The sequence below is a fragment of the Alosa pseudoharengus genome, unplaced genomic scaffold, assembly GCF_046254945.1.
Source record: "Alosa pseudoharengus isolate Yale_2024_CS ecotype anadromous, Long Island Sound unplaced genomic scaffold, YU_APseudo_1.1 YU_APseudo_1.1_scf_7, whole genome shotgun sequence".
NCBI classification, from domain to species: domain Eukaryota; kingdom Metazoa; phylum Chordata; class Actinopteri; order Clupeiformes; family Clupeidae; genus Alosa; species Alosa pseudoharengus.
Window position 1 is genome coordinate 27,918,474 of NW_027468859.1, and position 22,960 is coordinate 27,941,433.

The 22,960-nt window shown below is 43.4% G+C and overlaps 1 long non-coding RNA gene across 1 annotated transcript in view; it reads left to right on the plus strand.

The window, feature by feature from the left end:
• The window catches only part of LOC143110034 (uncharacterized), a 53,035-nt gene that overhangs the window by 11,988 nt on the left and 18,087 nt on the right, over nt 1-22,960 (plus strand). Inside the window, exon 2 of the long non-coding RNA XR_012984026.1 lies at nt 12,663-12,730. This is a non-coding gene — a long non-coding RNA (uncharacterized LOC143110034). The remainder of the gene's footprint in view (nt 1-12,662; nt 12,731-22,960) is intronic.

Here is a 22,960-nt window from a genome sequence, read left to right on the forward strand (position 1 = left end):
GAACACACAGATAATTCTTACACCAACCTTATTTTGTGCCTTTTATTCACGTTTGTTTAAAGATTTAGTAAGTATAATATAAGCCCTTTTCGCTCCCAACTTTGATGCAGCTCCATAGGTTTCCATTATATCCAAACAGTCATCTTTCCCCTATCCCCCCCTTCCCCAATCTTGTCGGTGATTGGCTGGAACGTGGTTTGTTATATTTTGGTGCACAGTCTGTGCCCCTAGTGTTTGTTTGGCGTTTACGGCCTCTGTGTTGTCTCCCGAGACCAGGCTTTTTCACAGTGTATTCAGGGGGCAGGCAGTTAGCGGATCAAGGAGAGATGCTTACGATTTGAGACAAAAATGAAATCACGCTGAAACCATGCAGGAACTCATAGTGCACCTTTAATAGCCACAGCTTCACACAGCTTCAGCTTCTTCTCAGCTCGGCTGTTTCATCAAGGTCAATAGCTAGTCTTTTCTGGAGGTGCTATTTTCTAGTAGTGTTGTGCTCATTCTGGTGGTGGTTTGGAATGACTGGTGATGGTGAAAGGCTAATAAATGCCACTCAGCACTAGCTGATGTATGGACGGTAGGGATGTCCCGATCCAGCTTTTTGCACTTCCGATCCGATACCGATATTGTAGCTTTTAGCATCGGCCGATACCGGCCGATCCAAGCATGTATTAAAGATTAAAGATATTTACTTATTTTGTTGTTATACTCATTTTGAAAAGGGTTTTACTCTTAAGAACAACTAGCCAACTTAATTAGGTTAGTTTGAATAATCCACAGTGGTTGGTAATGAGAAGCTGACCTGTTTATTCTTAACAGGGTTAAATAAACACAAAATAATAAATAGTCAATTAACCACACAAACTGAATTGGCATCAGTGCTCTGCTCTTGAACAACAAGAGTGTAAACCAAGGCTTAAAAAGCCATCAGTGCAAACAATATTGTCAACTGTATAAAAAAAGCAAAACACACAGAAAAGCTGAGTAGAAAATAAATAGTCAATTAACCACACAAACTGAATTGGCATCAGTGCTCTGCTCAAGAGTGTAAACCAAGGCTTAAAAAAGCCATCAGTGTAAATAATATAAAATTATATTAGGGATGCACGATATATCGGCGGCCGATATATTATTGGCCGATAAGTGAAAAAATGAAAATATTATTATCAGTCCGATAACAGAATTCTGGCCGATAATTTGCGCCGATATTTTTTAAAGTCCTAATTTAGGCCTACGTAAGGTCCATCTGGCTACACTGAGCTACTTGAGCTTGGTTATACTTTTTCCTCAATATAATGTCAGCGGTGTGAATGTATTTCACCACTCTAACAAAATCTGTGGATATGCGTTCATTTGGGAATCTGTGCATCTCCAAATCGTCTCGTGAATGATCCGCCATTTAACCTTACCAGAGCGGAGCTCAGCCCTATCTAGAGCCGTCTTGTGCTGGTGTGTTTGCACTTTACCGCGCTGATCGGGGAAACAAATAAGCAAACTCGTTAGTGGGACGAGTACATAAGTAGGCCTAGTTCTAAGTTGTGTTTTAGTATTATATTTGCATTACGTTAGCTTGGGTTTTGTATTATTACCTAGAAATATGCTAACCATTCCTGCTTCAGTTCCAGACAGGTCATCATAATAAGTTATTAAAACCTTCTAACCCCTTTCATTTCTGCTGCAGCAGGTTGTGCGCAACAGAGTATACGGACATAAGATACAGTCTGAGGAGTTGCAGCTTTATTCAGTTAAAACTAAACATAAGTTTCCCTCACAAACTCTGATTTGGTCACTATACTGTAGCTTATTCCCAGCTGAGCCGTTTATGAGCGTTTAGTCCTAAATTAAAACGATTCATACTCTCCAGCCACTCACTCGCAATTCACTGACGTCAGGTTCACTTAAAGGAGCCACACATACTGTAGGGCTAGGCTACTGTTATGTTGTTGACTGCCGCACTATTGGACTATTATGAGTTCTTTCCATCATTTGGTGGTAGGTAAAATTACTGCAATAAAATTATGCTTATTAAATGCTTTCCCCAAATCACTTTGCACAATTTTTTTTCAAGAGTAATATTATCGGTTATCGTATCGGTATCGGCCACAACAAACCAATACATATTGGTTATCGTTATCGGCCCTAAAATTCCATATCGGTGCATCTCTAAATTATATATAAAAGCAACACACACAAAACCTGAGTAGAAAATAGTCAAATTACCACGCACACACTGAATTGGCTATAACAACCCAAATAACTGTCACGCCTTCTACAGTATTGCTATCTCCTCCACACTTTACTGCTCCATCTCCATACTCCCTTCAATTTCTACTGTTTGCCCTGGCTGCAGTCTGAGCATGATGGGGAGATTCTTCTTCACAAAGGTGATCATTTCAACATGCTCAGGTGTCAGCCTGCTCCTGTGCTCATCAATGATAAGTGAGACTGCGATAAAAAGCCTTTCACTGTTGTGTTTTAAAAGCGAAACTGATGCCACAACTGGTCTGGGTTTGCTGAAGTAACCTAGGCTACAGACTGCATTTATTACAGAAAATCAAGCAACATAGCAAGTAGGCCTATCTACACTATTTAGAGACAGGAGCTTAAGTTTACCGCGACAACAGCTGTCACTAATTCACATCGTCGTAGGTTGCGCCGATGCACAGACTAAACGGTAAAAAAAGTTATGATAGCCTACTGGAAGCTTCTACCCTTTTGGATGTGTAGAGTTGTAGGCCTAGGTGCATTTAGTTGTTAGCGATTGACCAGGTTGCTTTTTGAAATTAAATACGTTTGTTAGGCTAGCCGATTATAAAAATAGGGAAATTAAAGTGCGTGCTGTGCCTATACATTGCACAAAAATCTTAAATCGCGGAGATAACATTCGTTAGACAGGCAAAGCTGTCAGCAGCAACATGCATAAGAGCCTTAATAGTAAGAGGGTCTCGCGGACACTCGCGGTCGCGGTTAACATTAGGCTATATTAATTCAACTGTGACATGAAATGGATCGGGAGTCCCTCACTGTCTTGAGTGAGTGTTTGTTACGGATGACATCCCTTTCAACCATGCCCCTAGTCATGCTCTCTTTGCAGTGCTGAATAAAGGTCTGTAATGTATAGCGGTGGTGTTGTTGCTGTGGTGTGTACGTATTGAATTAGAGTAATATATCACGTCATTATGGGACTCTTGGGGGGCAGGAATGAATGGCTGCAGGGATGTATATCACTGCCCTGTGCCCCCTGTTGGTGTTGTTACTCTGTAAGGGCCAGGAGACATCTGAAAAAGAGAGTCCAAAAGAATCCCCAGTAGGCTATCCCAGGGCTTGGGGGCAACCAAGGCCCAGCCAGGCCCTCTTTATGAGGTTCTGCCCAGGGTGCGAGTGATTTAGGGCCTTCATTAGCACGACCACCCCTGCTGGCGAGGGTCTCTCGTGGGGGCCCTTGCCGTTTGCAGCAGTGGCTGAACAGAGATGGAGACAGAGCCCTGAACAGTGAAGCCTCTCAGCACTCTGTAGTCTGTAGCCTCCCAGCCCGAGGTCTGTGTTGGGTATGGTAAACAGGAGCACGTTGTAGAGAAACGGCGCACTGGAGCAGAATGGACTCGGCTGTGATGAACACAGAACGACTATCGATGCATAACTTGAGGCGTGTGGTTAGGTTTTTTTCTTTTTTTTAGTTGTATCTTTCAAGGTCTTTTTTCTCTTATGTTTTGAAGGCCCTGAAGAATTGTTGAAAGTAGTTGGGGAAGATTGCAGGACAAACATGACCTTTCCGTCTTGTGAATATGAATGAAGATTCTTTGAGGGGGTAGCCTATATCATTTTAAACATGGCTCTAGGGTACTGGTGTTGCTATAGTGGATTCTTTACATTGTCCTCCTAAATCTCTCTGACACTTAAACAAACCATTATTGTTTAACTTGAGAAAAGCACGCTTTGCAGTAATTGTATAGTTAAATACGGGAGCTGTGGAGAAAAGATGGATGGGTGGCACACTGCCGAAAGAAAGGCATCAGAGTGTCACGAGTATAAAAGAACACAAGATTCACGTTACCAGTTGCTGCTTTAGGCTGCTTTTAGGTCACACCCCTATCCTTTACAGGCCAGGATAGCCTGAGTTTTGCGGTTGTAGTTTTGTCAAGGCTCTGGTCTGTGAAACACTGTTGATCCTGCCCAGAGCTTGTAAAAAAGTGGCCTGGGTGTTCTTGCCTGTGGGTAACGCTTAAGATACTTCAGGATTTTTTGTTTGTTTTTGTAACTGCACAAGAATGGGATTTCTTTTCCCAAGTTTGCATACATCCAAATCAGGGCCTGGATTTTTATCTCACTTGGCAAGAATCGAAGCACATTTCCTGGTCCTTTGATATATCTGGGTGCCCTATTATATAGATGAGGATATCCTGTCTTGAGTCTATGTCTATGAAAGCTCATGTCAGTTGCTATTGTGTCTGCACACATCAGTATCTGCAGTAATGTTCAAATGGAAAGGGAAATTAAACTGGACCGCTGTATGTCAGATGTGATGCAACCAATCCTAGGATATGGTACTACATAAGACTATTGTGGAGGAGCTCACTAAACTGCCTGAGTTGTTGTTTCGTCTGAAATTAGCGGTGTCTGTCATTTCAGTTCTTGTATTTTTAAAAAATATAATTTCTTGAAGGGACATACCAGCTAGATGTGGGGGCATGCTGCTTCAGAATATGTGCTTTTTGGAGCAGATTGTGATTGGCTGCTCAGGTGCCACTTCCTGTGGGCATTTAAAATGCCTCTTGGGATCCACAGCAGGTCTGTGCAAGGTTGGTGATTTCACACAAGCAACACGAGACACAGCTCTGTAGCTATAAAGCCTCACATCACCACCACACACCCAAACCTTCACTGGTAATTGCACAGGGAAGGTTGCATAAAGCCAATAAAAGGTGTTAATTATTTCCAGGGCCTTGATTGCCTGAAGAAGAAGGAAAAGCCCTTCCAAAGAAGTGTTAGAGCAACACTTTGTACAGAGATATATTTTTCACTCAATGCGTTTGTCCTCGGCTGTAGCTGCATGCGTTACAAGGCTGGCATCACGGCGCTGATGGCTTTTCACAGAAGGATTTGAAGAGAATCTTACATTTTGTCTCTTATTTTATTTTTTTGTCACATCTTGGGAAGAAGAGATTAAATCACTACAATCACAAGCCTTTCAGACCTACTAGCACTCTTTGTGCCTCGGCAAGAGCCTCCCACTGATTCCCCACTTTTGGAGTGGGCAGAACTAAAGAAGGAGGAGAAAAAAAAGGAAGCCGTCTTGGTGGAGATAATGTAAGTTGCAGTTATGTGCTGCTTTATGTAACCACAGCTAGCTTTCTAGGCCAGTGTTAGGCTCTTCCTATAGTTCTCTTAAATAAGGATGCTATTGATTTAGTACCCTGACCAAGTTGTTATGTCTTGCTCAGTTTCACAGTAAAGACTGCTGAGAGGAAGTGCTTGATTCCTCTCAGATTTCTTCACGAAGTGTAACCTGAGTCTAATTACCGGTTCTCAAGGGGTTCTGCAGGATGCATACTTTCTGTCAACTCTGGTCTGTTTTCATGCAAATCAAGACAGGACCGCTCTCCCTGATGCTTCCAATCAGTTGGGAACTGAGGAAGGATGAACTTCTCAGGGGCATATTCTGACACCCTTGCTGCCCTTGACATCTCCATTGTAAGTGACTGGCCCACTGGCACTAGTACAAAAGTGTTTGACAGTTTGTTTTAATGGACTAAGTGTCTACTTAAAGCTTGACGTGGCTCGAGTCTCCCTGCTGAGGTATTCTTTGGCAGAAGTATACAGTATGGAGGTATGGAGTTTGTTTGGAAATCTGAGCTCATCTGGCAGATTGAAGACGGATATTGCAGGTCTAGCTTTGCCATGCTTGACTTTCAAACGCAAACCACGTCTTTAAAGGCCTGATTTGTGTGTCCTTATAAGATCCAGGATGTCAAGCTTTTAAAAAAAGCTTTTTCACAGGAGCCTGGCTTTTCAAAACTTTGAACCCATGCAGCCATGCAAAAACCCAGGATTGCAAGTACACTCCATGACAACAAAACGTGTCTCCCCTCCCTCAGAAGTTTGGATGAAAATAGCCTCAGGATAGCAATAGACTGGGACAGCAAGTGGCCAAAGAACACAAAGCTGGTCGGTTCCTTAGACACTTTCAAGGGCCTGGAATAAATAAATCTCGCAGTGAAAGAATTTCTGCTGCTGTGTTTTTTTTTCTTTCCTTTCCTCTGCTTTCCCTTCCTGAGAACACCAGGGATCCTGTGCTGAGCAGCTGTTGGATACTGTGGTTTTGGCTGGGTTAGTACTATGGGTTTCACAGATCTTCTCCAGTCCTCTCTCTCTCTCTCTCTCTCGCTCTCTCTCTCTCTCTCTCTCTCTCTCTCCTTCCCTCTCCCACTCAGTAGAGGAATGCAGACAGACCTTTTCTCAGGGTACAGTCAGTCTCTCCTTGCTTTCGGATACAGTCCCACAATGCCCCCTGAAGCAGAGGTAAAGACCTCAGGTTGGAAAAATCAGGGTTTTTTTTTTTTGGGGGGGGGGGGGGCAGTAGTTAACAAGGACCTTCTCTTGTCACTCTTCCTTTTTTAGATAGTCATTATGAATTAGCTCAACATGTTGCTAACCTTACAGAAACGTTTGGTAATGTGTCAAATAATTTGCGCCCTTAAGCATACCTTCAGAAGCTGCTGTATTGCTGCCATTTCTAAAGTGTGTTTGCTGGATATATTCTTTGGGATGGAAATTGGTTCTGAAAGGGCCCTCTGTGTTCTCCAAAGTCAATAAGAGAAGGATCCGAAGGGTAAATGTTTAGATAACGCAATTGACTATAATCATTGAGACGGATTGGAGTCCTCTGGGGAACTGCACAATGCCATGGCCACTCTGGATTAAAAGATCCGGAAAACATGGCACTTTCCTTTCTGAAAGGGTTATGTCTTTGGCTCAGAAGTCTTGTCAATGGCAGAGATGTTTGCGACATTTAATATCGAGTGCTTTTATACTACTCTCAGCACACAACAAGTGTCATGTTTCAGCTCTGTAGTGTTTCGTTGATTACATTCCTGTATGGTTGTGCAAGGGATCGCTTGTGTGTGTGATGTGAATGTGTTCCATTGTTTGCGTGCACGTTGTGCTGCTTTGTGTGTGTGTGTGGCGCAAGGAAACAAACGCAGACAATGGGGAGGAAATGAACAGGCGTGTGATAAACGACTACCAGTGCGCCAAACCTCGGAGCGCGAGTCCTGAAATATCCGCACCACTTTGCACCTCCCTTATCCGCCGCCCTAGCAGATGGACACACTGTTCCGCCTGTACTGAGTGGAGAGGAGGAACAACGCCGTGTGTGTCTGTGTCTGTGTGTGTGTGTGTGTGTGTGTGTGTCTGTGTATGTGTGAACTGCAGGTTCCAGAGAAAGTCTAGGCTAAATGTTGATGGCCTTCTCTATTGGTTTTCATCCATGTGCTGTCATCAGAAATAAAATGCCCAGTAAGAGGGAGCCGGGGGAGAGAGTGAGTGTTTAAATAAATTTATTTGAAAGCATAGAATCTGGATAACTGGTGGAAATTGCACGTTAAAAAGAAAGTGATGGCACTTGTTGTTTTAATATTTTATAGCCCACGAAGGTCACGGTGACACAGGCAAGCACAATCAGTTGTGCCCCTCCCCTTCCTCAAGTGCTGCGCTGAGTTCCCCTTCAGTCGCGGTGCTGTGATTACCGTTGCCATGGTTACCGGCCGGGCAAGTCTGGCATCATCCTTGAGGCCCCCTAGGTGATGCCTCAGGATGGCAGTTTTTTTTCATTTTTTTTATTACTCTGTCTTACGATATTACTCCTTACTTCTGAGTTGCCGTCAACACGTTGCCAGCACATGTGAAGAGCAGAACTAATTAGCAAGTGTTCCACGGATGCTTCCACTCTGTAATCCCAAAGGCCTTTTTTTTTTCATCCTTGTGTTTTTTCTTTCTTCTTGATGAGACATCAGTGCTGAGAACCAGCTCACCCCCAAGTTGCACCTCCTGAATCCCTCTCTGTCTCTGACTGAAATGAGGTTTCAAGTTTGCAAGCAGAGCACCTGGCTGCTCAGAGGTTCCCTCAGAGGGAAGAGCTATTGTCAGTCACACTCCCAGAGGTGGATTGGATGTGGCTGTTAGGGGAAAGGGAAGCTAGCGACAGGAGGAAGCATGTCAGCTACATCTTCAGGAAGCCCCTGTGAAAGGCTCTGATAGGCCGTGACTGAGATCTGGTCGTGTGGATCAGGGTGGAGGGATTGGAGTTGTGAGAGCTGTAGAAGGCTTAGGCACACCATGGCCTGTGGGAGGGCTTTGCACAGCTTGTATAGCAGCTAGTATAATACCCTTTTGGCTTCTTTACTGTTTTCTGTCTATCGTTCTCTCTCTCTCTCTCTCTCTCTCTCTCTCTCTCTCTCTCTCTCTCTCTCTCTGTTAGGGCCTGTGGAGGCTTTGTGTAGCCTATGTAGCAGCTATTGTGATACCCTTCTAGCTTCTAGTTTTCTCTCTCACTCTTCTTTCTCTCTTCTCTCTTCCTCTCCTCCACTCTGACTTTAGACCAAATTTGAATTGGAACCGTAGGCTACTTCGGCCGTTATTGATGACGTTTCATAACGGTTCACAAGTTCATGAGAAACGGCCCATATCTTTCTTTCTTTCTTTCTTTCTTTCTTTCTTTCTCTCTTTCTCTCTCTCTTTCTCTCTCTCTCTCTCTCTCTCTCTCTCTCTCTCTCTCTCTCTCTCTCTCTCCTGATTTTTTTGTGTAGTCACAAAGCAGGGCTCCAGAATGCGACCAATTTGGTCGCAAATGCGACCAACATTTTTAAGGGTGCGACTAGGGTTGCAAAGGGGCGGAAAATATCCGGTAAATTTCCGGAAACTTTTCATGGGAAGTTAAGCTGGGGAATTTTGGAAATATTCCAAATTGGAAACTTTCATGGAATTAAAAAAAACTATGGGAATTAATTAGGGGTGTAAATCGGAGTCTTCATGACGATTCGATACAATATCGATTTCTTAAGCCAATGATTCGATTATTTTCGATACTTCAGAATTCCCCACGATACGATTCGATACGATTCAATACTCAATATTTTTACATGATATCTATGAAGTTTCAAATAAATCAACAAAAGTTCGGAATGTAGGAGCAGGTATCTAAAGCCTTCGTTATACAGCCTCATGTCTTTGCATATAAAAAAAACCCACCCGCAGCTTAGGAGTAGGTAGTGCGCTTACATCGGAGCCATAGACAGAAAAAGAAAGGTCGGAGCTGATGCTGAAAATAGATAGGCAAACAAACAGGCGGCAGAATAAACACATTAATCGATACTCTTGCGGACGAATCGATGCATTGAATCGCCGGCTGCATAATCGATGCATCGATACGAATTGATTAATATTTACACCCCTAGAATTAATGGGAATTTACGGGAATTAACTGGGACTTTTTGGTAATTCCTACTGTTTCATATACAGACATTAACATTTTGTTTCGTAATAAGCAATATGATTTGTTTGTTCGTATTTTCGCTTAGCTTAGAATACAAAGCTAGCTACCATGCTAGCGGGAACCCCATTCTCTGCCTATGGTTTACTAGCGTGCTAAGATAGCAACACAGAAACCACTGAACTGCCCAAGATACACCATGCCACTCAACAACAAAATCCAATTGGTTGGAACATTGACTGACTATCAGTTTGTTCAGTTAGAATCCCAGAAAATGGTAAAACAAATAAAAATACAATGACACAACATACCACCCCAACCAAACCTTATAGATTATGTAAGTTATATATAAATTGTCAAGCTTAATCAGACAGATTAATCGTCCCATTACAGTTTATGCAAAATGACGTACACCCATTTAAATGAGGACAAAAGTGACGACAAGCCCATAACTGGGCAACTCTGTTTGCAAACTTCCCCCAGTTTCACACCAATTTGTGGGAATACATGAGATGACATTTTCACTGGGAATTGATTTTCCCCATGCACATGAGGTTTCCTTTATGTCTAGTAGCCTATGCTGTGGGATTGACGTATGTGCAGGGTAGAAGTTTGACTGAAATTGCATTAAATCAGGTTGTTTTAACTAATATTATGCTGCAAGATGTGGTTTTGTCCACTACATTTAAGTTCCCTGTTATAGACTAACTTGCCATATTAAAAATTCCCAGTTTATTCCCATTAATTCCCGTATATTCCCGTTAATTCCCATGGAAAGTTTCCAACTTTGAAAATTCCCGGAATTTTGCAACCCTAGGTGCGACTACAATTTTTCCTGGGTCGCACTGGAGCACCTAATGTCTTAAAGTTGAGCGCCTAGACTTTACTCGCATCTGCTGTCTCTCCACGAACTAAGCGGTTGTTCTACTTTGACTACTTTGATTAGTATCGATATAGCCTACATTTAAGAATGACAGTCGTGTGCTTGTCTTTTCTCCTCACACGCACACAGCTGTCGTGATCCGAGCGAGTAGCGATGTTGATTTTGACCTACACCTCTCAAGTTTGTGTTGCCTAGGCTATGGAATTTAGTTAATTTAGGCCTACTGTTGAGTTTTCCGAAATAAGCTACACAACCTATTGGCAAACGTTTACATCTTGAGAGAGTTCCTTCTAGGTAACTGTTAGCTCACGACACGTGTCATGTCTATCATTAATGTAGTGATGATTTCAACAAAATCATAGAAATTAACATCGCAAGACACTTATCTCTTCTATGATCCCATAAAAAAATGTTTTTGACTTGTTAGTTTTTTGAACATTTATTTTATCAAATGACCATGAGAATGAAAGCTACTTTGGCGTTCCTCTTAAAGTGACAGGCACTCAATTAGACCTACACACCACCACTGTAATAACATTGACACTGATGTGAATGATCACAGTATTCAATAGGGCTGGGCGATATGGACCAAGACTTATATCCCGATATTTTGGGGCTGATTGGCGATATACGATATCGATACGATATTGATATTTCAAACAGAAAGAGCGAAGTGCTTCATATATTCACTCAACACAACAATTATGACAACACAGCCAGTTTTAATCATATTCATTTCAGACTGCTCTAGCAGAGCTGTGCAAAAAAGTGTAAACAATAACATAGACCTACAATAGGCATAGGCTACAGTTGCTCTGATAAAGCTGTGCAAATAACAAAAGACCGAAAGTTTACCCTGACTGACAACGCAGGCCTATATTGTACTGCACAATGCAATAGGCTATTTTGGGCACAACAATATTGAAAAAAACTGCAGTTTTGTCACACAATGCAGTTTTTTTTACCTGTAAGGGTTTGATAGGGCCTAGATGACAAGCAAATGTAGACTATGATGGCCTAGACATGTTGCTATCAACAACAAAAATAGTTTTAAACAATTAGGCTACTTAAACAACGTAACTGAGTCACTCATCAAGAGTGTGATAGACGCTACCGTCGTTTTGTATGCGTTCATTTTTGCATGTTCCGGTTCGTAAGAAAAATCCCTATGCACGATTGAATGGGGTTTCAGGAATCATAAAAAATGATGCCCTAACTGCTCGCGAGTCGTGTGCATATCCTCTTAATAAAATCAGCGTGTAGGTTGTCTCCCTGAGGACTTTAGATCTGCTACTGTATATCGCTAAACGCAAGCATTCATCACTGTATTTAAATTAGCTAGGCTATGTACCAAAAATGACATTTTACTGTGAGTCGAAGAGCTGTAAACAGTGTTGTAACTTAAATCTGCGTGTACAAAACCGCTTGGAGCTCCAGTGGAATTTTGATTTCACAATGAGAATTCTCGGTCTAGCCGTTTATGTGCCGACGGAATAGGCATCAGCACCAACCTCTGATCAAGGTAAACAAAATCTGACTCCGTGTCCGTCATGTTTGAAAGTTTGTAGTGCTGCGAGGGAGAACGTGCACACGCAAGGGGCGCAGTTGAGCAGAGCTGCGGCTATCTGAATGGTCTGAACACAGAAGAGCAAGTGGCTTTGATAAAATGGCCTATTATTTGACATAATACCGGTATTATTTGTCTCAACTACATATCGTTTTCAAAAATATATTGGTCGTAGTCGAAATACCGATATATCGCCCAGCCCTAGTATTCAATATTACTGATGTCGTCAAGGTGGTGGAGGCCCCAAATCAAATCAATACTGTCATTCCTGTTCCATGGTCTGACAACAGCTCAGACACGGAATGTATATGGAGAGCAATAAAAAGGGGACCTTGAAATTGTGATGTTAAAGGTGCTGCGATGAAAAATTTGGGTGCACCTACATTTTGTGCTGGTGCACCAGTGCAACCAATGCAACAAGTTAGTCTGGAGCCCTGGTCACAAAGTGAAGGCTGGTGTTTGAATGTTTCCTACTGGAGATGTAAAGCTTTCCACAACTGTGTTCATTCAGCCCATTCCCTATGCTCACACGTGTCCCACATGTGTTAGGCACAGAAACCTTTTGGACGCGTACATCAATCAGAAGGAGGCTTTTGACTTTGTGTTTCCTAAGATGCTGCCAGATTTATAGATTGAGAGGAAGGTTTTGATATTTAAAATAAATAAATAAATAAATACCACAACCACCAACCCCACCCCTCAACTCCCTATCTCTCTTCTTTCAGGTCAACCTTGGAGGTGTTCAGTGAAGCAAGCGAGCTGCCTTTGATGCCAAGCGAAATCACAGACACAAGTAAGTCATCAAACACTTCCTCCGTCTGTGCTCTAATTGGGTTGCAGGAGGGCCGCCAGTGATGCACATATTGTCCGGCTCTTTTCACTTAACGATGGATTTGCACATGCAAGGGGGTTGCCAAGGAGACCGGTTTTTGAGGTAAGTGCTGCATATGACAGGAGGATTTGAAGGCATGCGCTGCCAATAAGGCCCAGCGCTTCTGGGTTGTGTAACAACGAAGATCTGAGAGATGTGAAATTAACTTCATGTGCAGAACCCATCCTTTGCAGGAGCCTAGAGGACCTTGCAAACAACACATTAATTTCCCTCTTCTCTCCAAACAAAGCCTCATTAGCCCCTTAGCCTATTAGTCTTGTCCTCCTCCTCCTCATCCTCCCCTCACCCTTTCATGTGAAGATCGTTCAAGCACCCTCCTCACAAAGGCCTCAAATGCACGGCCTCAATAGCAGTTTTGCGTTGTGAACGGGGAAAAGGGGAAGGTGTGGGTGACCCTCATTTATCAAAATAAATGTGTTCAGCAGAATGTTCTGGCAATCTGCAGGTCCCCCCCCCACCACCCACCCCCACCTGCGTTGTTCTCTCTGCGCATTCCCAGCAGCCTTTAGTGGTAGCTATTGTCTCCACCCACTCACCCACTCACGCTCAATCTCTCACATGAATGCTAGTTCAGAGTGGAAAAATGATTGCAGTGTGACTAAGAGAAAAAACAAAACAAAGAGGGAAAGAGGGAGGGTTGGGGGTGGGGGGGGTGTGTGATGGAGAATAACAGGTGATCTCAGGGAAAGTGAAATGGAGGGATAGTGGGAGGCTTCCATGCGAGCAGGTTGTAATGGACCACCCATTTTAAAAAGGGGAAAAAAAAGAAATCGTTAGCGGAAACAAAGACAAGCTGTGGCTCGGAGCAATTGCGAGGACAGTGGTGCATTGTGGGCCAGTCCATCAGAGTGCCAGTAATCCACTTGACAGTGCGATACCATGAACCGTGAACAAGTTAAGGACCCTAGATTAATCCCACAGTGGCTTACGTGACGACATGCAAAGCCAGTCGCTGTCAGTTTATCAGAAGAGGTCAGCTTTCCACATGATTGTTTTTATGTCACTGGGTAAGAGACAGACAGAGGTGCCACTTTCATCTCAAATAAGATGGGTTGTCAAATTACCGGTATGTCTGACATTTGGTTAGTGTCTGCTGAGTTTGTAAGATTTGCTTTTTTTGTCTCTTCAAGTCAAAAGCAAGACATGACCACACAATTAGCCTACATTTTTTCATATTGTAGAGGTTTCAAATACAGATCAACTTTCAGTAATGGCTACATATGCATTTTATTACCATGATTGCTCCTTTGGAATAAACCCATGATCTTGTAGTTATTATGCTGTTCTGCCACTTTAGCCAATAAAATGTAACTTAGTAACTAGTCTCTGTAACTAGTTTCATTAATGTGTAGAATCACCTCAGAGCCTGCAATGAATTTGGGAAAATAGGTCTACATTATCTTTATTCATGTTTCAGCCAAAGTGTCAGTGTTAAGCTTCTGCCTACTATTTCCCAGACATGTTTGCATCACATGAATCCATGATTCAAAGTTCAACAAAAGTTCATTCAGACCTGTGCATGACTCGAAAGCAAATTGCAGTAACCTGTCTTGCTCAGCATCTGCCTTGGAATGGAATGGAATGGAATGAAATGGGATGGAATGTGAAGGATTCATGTAACAATGACTTAGGATGGCCATTAGTTAACCGGGTGATGGGTTTGCTGCCACAGGTGCAGTCAAGGCTCAGGAGTTGAAGGGGATGAGAATGGGTCATTGGGTTTGACTTCAGCTCCCCTTGTGGTCATGTCAAAGTGGCCTTCATTTGGATAATGAACCATCTCGTGTTCAAACACTTGCTCCCACAAATCATTTATAGTCAGTCTTATAGGTAGACAAATGAACCCCATTTACTGTAAGGAGCTTTGAGTAGTATTTGAACTCCTGAAGCACTGTGTGAATGTGCTCCATATATCATGAGCCCTGAGCTTTTGAAATGTCTGCTATCGATTAAACAAGAAAGCTGAGTGAAGATGACTTGTGGGTGGTGTGGAGGTTGCCCTGGATAAAAGCAAAGCCCTGAACAGTCCACTGACGAATCAAAACAGGGATCGGTTCTCCCACGGCCCATAACACAGCAAATCCATTGTCTCACCCTCACTATTTCTGGCAGCGACTCTGGATTTTCCTGTACCGCTGGTTTGCATCTCCCGGCAGAACGATGCCTCCTTGTCGTAAGTCGTGTGTGCCAAGTCTGGGATGGGTTTGGATGGATTTATAGGCTTCACCTGTGTAGTTCATCCGTCCAGACCTGTCGCCACAGCTTATCCTGTCAGCAGCAGGGATCAGGGGCCCTGCAGAGGGCTGACATAACTGCTGTGGCACATAGGGAAATGGACTCTTGTTGCCCTTCGGGACCTTCTCGAGTTTAGTTTGATGAAGGTCTGTGAGCCTGGATGCCCATGGTAGTCGCCTGTGTTGCCTATACTAAGGTGTGTGTGTGTGTGTGTGTGTTACCACAAGTCCCTGTAAACCTAAATTGAAGATCTATATGTTTGGAAAAGCAAAGACTGCAAACTGTGTGGTGCTTAATTTTGCTTTACAGTGATTTAAAGTCCCAGTTATAAAAACCCAGGTTTAGATACTTTTTTGCATGCACAACCACTCTCCCATAACGATACAGTAATGGGTCTCGGTTCCCATAAAGAAAGCATTTGCCCAGTGCTAATGCTACACGTTTAGATTGCATTCCCATACAACCATAAAGTGTAATTAATGTTGAATTACAGGTTTTCACATTGGGAATGAGATATCAGTGTATGAGAGTGTCTGTTTCTGTCTGTCTGTGTATGTCTCTGTCTCCCTGTATGTCTGCTCTAACCTGCTTTGGGGATTTGGTATTTCCCCCTGGACCATGTGTGTGGCCTCCAGCCTACACACACATATCTTAATGCCTCATGCCTGAGGGGTATATTGTCAGGTCGTCAGGTCAAGTCTGCACCTTTTCCCGTCTCAACTGTAACCAGCTGTCGTTTCAGAGAGAAAAGTGAAGAAAAGGACTGACTGTCTTCTCATGAGTAACATGCCACAATAAACTAGAACTTTATCTCAGTCGCCTAAAGCCAGAGATAGAGTTATTATGTGTTTTTCTTCCAGAAAAGTTTTATCTTCCAGACACCTTAAAGCCCCCAAGCATTGTTTGGTCATGCGTGATAGTTTTGTAGCCGTCTTTATGTCGACAATCTGTGTCCTTGTGTCATAGGCCCGGAAATGCCCCAGATGTCAGGTTCTTTTCTTTTCTTTTCAGGCAGAATGAGACCATTCTAGTGGAATGAGACTAGTCTATTGTACATACCTGCACATGCTGTCAGGTAATCTAAAGAAGTATGCTAAGATTCTCAGTGTATATTGGAAATATTTACTTAGTTGTCACTTTTCCCTTTGGAGTGCACGCATGTTACAGCTTGTTTCACATTTGAAAGGTGAATGCTTGTTTGCTAACATTTATATAAGTGTGTGAAAATACGGCCCTTGTGGGCCGTACCCACATGCAGGATGAGCGGCTAGGACTCACGGAGGTGAAGTGATGATGGGGTGAAGACACAGCAAGCAAACATGGATTTTGGTGGAGAGTGCAGATTTATTTACAGTGCAAACAAAAAGACTTGACAAAACAAAATTCAACCAACCGGTTTCTTAAGCAATAGCAGTCACAGTTCTAAACTCTAGCCAACCAATTAGGGGCCAATTGGTTGATACCACTATGATTGAGGGGTGGGGGTTACCCAGCTCCCATACAAACAGACGTGCACAATACATATATTGATGAACCTAAACATACATTGGAAACATAACTTAACACTAGGGCTGGGACAACGCGTCGACGTAATCGATTACTTCGACGCAAAAAATACGTCGACGCAAAATATGCGCGTCGATTTGTCAGACCCAAAACGTGTGCTGACAAATATTTTGAATTTTACACCTTCAGTGTTTCCCATACGTTGACTAATCGGTGGTGGGGCGCCACGAACTCAAAACCGGTCGTCACACATTGATGTTCTATGTTGTACTATTTAAATTAAAAATAAGATAAAATCCTTTCATTGAGCTGCACTTTTTACGCACGCAGCCTTTCCCTGCCCCGCCCCCGCTCTCTCATAACGAGCCCGCAAAACACTTTTCCATTTACATTGGGATTTTGCAAACATTCAGAGTCAATAAAATGAGCCCTACATGAGTAACGAAATTGACAAGCAGATGTAAGTAAGCATGCTAAACTGGACATCCGAACAGTATTCTAACGTTAGCTTTGAGATACTGCTGGATTGCATAACTTAGCCTACATTGAGGAGACCAAGCTAAGTTATGTTGTGATGAGACCTTAGCAGAGTTAACTTGACTGCAGCAGTTTTGAACAAATTTGCACAGCATGGTCATGATGCTAAGCGGATTTAATAGCAATTCAGCCAGCCGTGTTCTATGCAATGCTTCTACGTGGCAACAACAATCCTTCAACAATCGTGAATATTTTGTGTTAAATGCACATGCAGAGGAGGGGCAGCAAGACTCAAAAGTGATTGTCCCAAGGAGAAGTAGGCTATGAACCGTTATTTGAACTAACTACGTTATGAATTGCATTCACATATCAGCAGCTTTTTAATGTTGTTAATGTTAATTGCAGGGATTCCCTCACGAACGTCGTCTTAAAGTGACAGGCACTCAATTAGACCTACTGAACTGAACTGAATGCTACCTCTGACTAAGAATGCATTACTTTGCACTTGTATAGTATTTTATTTTGGAATCTTAAGAGCAATAAACATATATTCCAATGTTAAGGAATTCATATTTTTTTCATTCAGATATGTAAATCAACATGTATAAGTTGCTATTAGTCAATTAAAGGGGAGATAATCGATAATCGAATCGAATCGAAATCGAATCGGACTGAAAAAATGAATCGTTAGATTAATCGATGCATCGAAAAAATAATCGCTAGATTAACCGTTTAAAAAATAATCGTTTATCCCAGCCCTACTTAACACAGATCACTACTAACTAAATATTCATAATTAAATAATGACACTACAATACATACAGTTATTAACAGTTAAAATGGGGATGAAAGCCACCCCGGACAATCAACACATTTCCCAATCCCCATTTCCAACCAGGGAACACGTTACCCAATTGCAGGGAGTGAAAATGTGCGTGCGAGAATGTTTCAGTATTTGTGTGTGTAGGAGAAATAGTCAGTCTAAATGTTCTGGAAAGGGTCAGGCAGTTTGGGAAAAAGGAGGGACTCCCTTTTCACAAAGTGTCTAAATGGCAGTGTAAAGCACAGGAAGGCCTCTTAATGAACCACCTGATGTAGATCCTTTAGGTCATCTCAGGGCTGTAACTTAACCTTTTTGTTCATAGCACAGGTGGTACAGAGGTTGATCGTTTTGTACAATCCAGTCTCAGTATGCAGTTACAACCACCTCATCTGTAGGCCACACACAGTACACTAAATAAGGTGTCACTGGTTCTAAGCTGGTAAATCATCCATAGCACAGACTGATTATTTTTATTTTTTGTAGCATGGGCTACATATATGCAGCCTTCCACCTGGCAGAGGTTGTAAACATGGCTGCGGTTAGGGGTTCAATGCCCACCGAGGGATCACATACACAAATGTGTGTGAAATCTGTCTAAAGTCTGAAGTTGGATAGGTCGTCTGCTGAATGACTAAGTGCATGTTAATGAACGTTTATAAATGATAATAAACCTCATCATCTGAGCTCCAGCTCTGGTTCCAGCAAAGCGGGAGTCACGGCAGCCCACATGAGACGTGCCGCTAATCACAGTGTTAGTGTAAATAATGGGTCTCTCTCTCTCCCACTAGGAGGCAAGAGAGAAAGATTAGCCATCTTGTGTTGTTCTGCTGTTCTTTTCATTCCTCCATTGTACTATCACCCACTCACTGTTTCATGGGATGAGGCTGACTGCAGAGTATCTGACAGGATTGTGGCAGATTTTGTGCGTGCGTTCTCTCCACCAATAACTGCTGCAGCTAGCTCTCCTATTTTCAGACATATTTCATTCATTCACACACAAGATCTGCGGCCATTTTAGCGCATTGTGTGTTTGATTTTGTCTGCCTTCCATAACAAGCCCTTGCGGAATTGTTGCCATTGAAGAACTTGCTCAAAGATTCCTGAGTCCTTTGTGCCAGTGCTAGAGTAAGCAGGTTTCATGTTGTCAAACAGCATTACGCAAGTGTTGTTTGGAATACAAAGGAGAGGGGTTGCTTATTTGGTTCTATTACACGAGATGTCTACAGGTCTATTGCATGCAGTGTCCCGAAATAATCTTTCACTTCAAATTCTGTTCTAATGCTTGACGACTGAGATGTTCAGAAATGTATTCTGGGGGCGACAAGGAAAACGTGCCGGTCTATTGGTCACTGAGAAGCCGTGGTGACCATTCTAGGGTCAGTTTAATCACATATCTGAGCTAGGGGAAGAAAAACACCTCCGTCCCAGCCCCTTCCTTCCACAGGCACGGCGGACACACAGTCCGAGTGCCACAAAAGCGTTTCCTGCTCATGAGTTCACCTCGCGAGGTGTTTGTTGGTCCTCGCAGAGGGAGACGGAGAGACAGAGACACCGCTGGCCCGCGGCCAAGCAGCTGGTCCCCACAGCCCCCGGCCTGAGTGAGTGAGTGAACGCTGCAGCATCTGGTCGTCAACAGGCCAGCGAGACGCGCCGCACTCTGACAGACTGGAAAAGTGTGTGTGTGTGTGTGTTTTAAGGAGGGAGAGGACAGGATTTCACATCCTGCACCGCAGGGCTTGCTCTTCCCACAACGCCACATGGTGAGCCTCGTAGTCCCGGATGCACAACGACATGCCGCGGTTGTGAGGGTTACAGATTTTTCCGGTCAAAGTGTTTTTTGTTTTTTTTCTTCTTCTGCTGCCAAAGGTGCTTCCTACGACATTCCCACCTTTATGTCATGAGCATCTCTGATGGTTTGAGCATGTCTTGATTTCTCCTTTCTGTTTATCCTGTCTGGGCAAAAAGCATTTTTGGTCATGGTACACTTGCAGTGCGATTATTTTCCCTGGTTTTCACTTGTTGCAACTTATTGTAACCCACGCAAACTGATGGCCACACATCTAGCATAACAGAATGCCACAGAAGTTACTTATTTTTGAAGGACTTGTGGCTTTTGGGATGAAGGGAAGATCCATGCCATCCAAGAACAGAGGCAATTAGCTGGAAAGTGTCTCTCCTTTCCTGGTAACCGTATCTTCATGGAATCCATAAACAACCCAGTTGATTATAGACATGCCAGGACAGCGCTTGGTCAAAGGAACGTGTTAATCAGATCAGATTGTGTGAATTTGACACCCTCACCTTCTGCACTACGGGCTGAGGAGTCAGACACTGTAAGCAGCAGTCGTTGTGATTGGTTGATTTTGGCCCCATGTTAACTGGATCCCTGTCCCTTCATCACAGAACAGAATTTTTTTATTTTCTTTCTCACTATCTTTAAGTCTTTCTTTCTCTTTATTTTCTATTTGCTGTCTTTCCGTCTTGCTTTCTTGCTTGGTTCTCTCTCTCTTTCTCAGTTTTCTTCCTCCCACTCTCTTCTTTCCTGAATTCCCTGCAGCATTGCATATATCCACCAGCAAGAAGCTCTCTTGGTGATCTTGGGCAATAATATGCTTGGACAGACACTTCGGTATGCGGTCAAAGATTCCTCCTTTTTAGAACTTTTAGGACTTTTTATACACATTTAACATTTCGCATGTTGCGCGTAACCCTTTTGCACTCATCTCCCTCCCCAGTAACAAACGTGAGCATGTGATAGGCCTAAAGTGTCTCACAACAAGCCCCTACTGACAGTGGAACTCCTGGCGTTTTTGTTATTGCCTGCGGCGGTTTGTAATCAGTTACATTGCGATTGCGTTCACGCCGACTCGCTCAGTTTGAGCAGAAACCTGCAACTCGTGTTTGAACCCCTCTTCGCCCGCCTGTCTGTCCGCCCGCCATGCCTCCCCGTTTCTCGTTTCTCGCCCCTCGGCTCTCATCCCTGGCTGGGCTTCAGTCGGCCGAGCAACCTCCCGGTGCTGTTTACTGATCTGAGCATTACTGGCGTCTTAAAGAGATTTGATGGCGGCTTCAGCCGAAGCCCATCATTGGCCCCACACCAAGTTATTTTTTTTCCTCCCTGTGTTTTCTTTTTCTTTCTCTCTCTCTTTCTTCTTTCCCACTGTGCTGTGCTGTTCTGTGCTGTTCTGTGCTGTTCTGTGCTGTTCTGTGCTGTGCTGTGCTGTTCTGTGCTGTGCTGTTCTGTGCTGTTCTGTGCTGTGCTGTGCTGTGCTGTGCTGTTCTGTGCTGTTCTGTGCTGTGCTGTGCTGTGCTGTGCAATGTTATGTTTCCCACAGAATTGGATTCAATTTGTGGCGGTAGCTGACTTTGACAACGGGGGGGGGGGGTGTGTATTAAGATCGTCTTGGTAGTGTATAGGTCTAATTGAGTGCCTGTCACTTTATGACGTTTGAGGGAACCCTTGCAATTGTAACACAATTGAAAGGCTGCTGATGTGTGGATGCAATTCATAACGTTTTCTACATAGTTAAAATAAAGGTTCATACTTCTCCTTGGGACAAGCACTTTTGAATTTTGGAAAACACTTTTCCATTTACATCGGGATTTTGCAAACATTCAGTGTCAGAGTCAATAAAATGAGCCCTTCAACGAAATTGACAAGCAGCTTAGAAGTAGGCTAAGCATACTAAATTCGACATCCAAACAGTATTCTAACGTTAGCTTTGAGATATACTGCTTGATTTCATAACTTAACTTAGTTTAGTCTCTTCAATGTAGCCTACTATGCTGTGATAAGACCTTAGAGTTCACTTCAATGCAGCAGTTTTGAACAAATTTGCGCAGCATGGTCACGATGCTAAGCGGATTTAATAGCAATTTAGCAAGACGTCTTCTATGCAATGCTTCTATGTGGCAACAACAATCCTTCAACAATCGTGAATATTTTGTTAAATGCACATGCAGAGGAGGGGCAGCGGGCTACGAGAGAGAGCGGGCGGGGCAAGGAAAGGCTGCGTGCGTAAAAAGCGCAGCTCAATGGCAATGCAAGGATTTGACCTTATATTTAATTTAAATTAAATTAAACATAGAATATTCATCTGTGGCGGCCGATTTTTATTTCGTGGCGCCCCGCCACAGATTAGTCAATGTATGGGAAACACTGCTGTGCTGTGTTGTGCTGTTCTGTTCTGTTCTGTTCTGTTCTGTTCTGTTCTGTGCTGTGTGTTTGCCTCGGAGAGGCTGGAATTACATGCTGCCCTGCTGCCTGACAGGCTCTCCCACTCCACTGTGGTTAATTACAGTACTGAGCGCCCTCTCCTTCTCCTCACCTTCTCCCCCCTCCTCCTCCTCCTCTTCTGTTTCCTCCTCCCTTGTTATACTCTCCAATTTTCATCTCCCTTTTTCTGTATTCACTTTAACTTATCTTGCCTCTCTAACTCTCTTTCTCAACCTGTCTACCAATCTTTCCTTCTTTGTGTACGTTTCGTGCTCTTGTTCTGTCTTCCCTGCAGTGCACGCTCACTGGCTTTCTGCATGCTGCATTTTTGTTTTGGTCTGTGTTGTTTTCTATACAGCATTAATATTTCTACCTTCTTAAGCTGTGTGTCTGTGTCTGTCTGTGTCTGTGTCTGTGTCTGTGTCTGTGTGTGTGTGTGTGTGTGTGTGTGTGTGTGGGGCTCGCTCAGCCCACATGCCATGTGGCCCCCGTCTCAGGAGAGGGCGGACACTGTCGCAGCAGAATCTTGATGTGAACTCTGGTTACCCCAATCAGTGTGGTGGCTCCTGAGGCAGCAGCTCCATGCCTTGGCAGTCAAACGCATGTTCGGCTCCAGGAGATGGGTGGGCTGCAGGGAGTTTAACTTGTGTCCATGGGGGAGGCACTGTCTGATTGGTCCCTCAATCATATTACATCATTTTGATGGATACACGATGGACCTCTCTCTGGCACCCTTTGGCCTCTCTCTCTCTCTCTCTCTCTCTCTCTCTCTCTCTCTCTCTTTCTCTTTCTCTCTCTCTCTCACTTTCTTTCTTTCTTTCTCTCTTTCTCTCTCTCTGTCGTTCCCTTTCTTGCTCTCTCTCCTAATCCATCT